We start from the raw sequence: 1,157 nt of genomic DNA on the forward strand, positions 1-1,157 counted from the left end.
CAGAAGAAAAGAAAAGAAAAGAAGAGAGAAACAAAGAGAGTGAATGAGGAGGAAGAAGAAGAAGACGCTGCCGGTAGAATTGAGTGCTGCCGTCGCAATCGACGCAGCAAAGAGAAAGAGCGAGTAAGAGCAATAATAGTGACAACTTCAGATTTTCTATTTTTTCTTTTTTCGACAGTAATTTTAGAGAACAGGAGCAACAACTACGTTGATTTTAGATTTCTTCTTCTCCTTTCTAATGATCTCTCTTTCTTTCTCTCTCCCACATTTTCCCTCACTTCTCAATTTTTCTTTTTAGTGATCCAACTAACGACAGTGGCAACAAATTCTCTCACCGTCACTCTGTTCAACTCTCCTTTTTTCTTCTTTAACTTTCTACTTCTTTCTTTTTTTTTTCTCCCCCGTCACTCTATCTCTGTTCTAATTTTTCTTTTTTCTTTTCTTTTAAAAAAAAAAAAAGAAAACTATGTTACTTTTTATGATGGATGAAATGGATAATTATTTAAATTTAAATACTATATTGTTGTTCTTGAATACTATATTTTTAAATTTGAATGTTAGTATTTAATGGGAGTAAAAGGGAGTAGTAATGGTAACAGTGGTGGTAGATTATGAGATTAAAGTCTGAATAAAAATAATAATATTTTTGTCTCAAAAATTTTAAAAAGATGATTTTAATTCGAAATATAATGTTAAGGACTATTTTGAATAAAAAAAAGTTAAAGATGATTTTAATTTTGACCCTAAATTTTAAAGAATAAAATAATATTTATTCTATTAATTTATTTTTAATATGTATTTTATATTTAGTATACGTGTAAAAACCGTTTTTGAAATATTTTTTGTATTATCCATTTTAAAAATATGAAATATCTTGAAAAATGTTATTGGACAGAGATAATTTTAAATATTTTTTAAATCTTCGTCCTCTTTTATAAACATATTTTTATTACTAGTATCCTTATTTTTTGATTTATAACTAACCAAATATAATTAACCTGTGTTCTGCTATTATAAGTATGTTTGTATTGAATAAAAGCACTACGCTAAATTATTAAGACATTAAAATTAAAGTGGACAAGTGGCTAGAAGTGATAATGATGGAATGTAATATAGTTGTCCTAGGTGTAGGATAGAGAAATTATATTTATATTATT

Source organism: Arachis ipaensis, chromosome B04, assembly GCF_000816755.2.
Source record: "Arachis ipaensis cultivar K30076 chromosome B04, Araip1.1, whole genome shotgun sequence".
Taxonomy (NCBI): domain Eukaryota; kingdom Viridiplantae; phylum Streptophyta; class Magnoliopsida; order Fabales; family Fabaceae; genus Arachis; species Arachis ipaensis.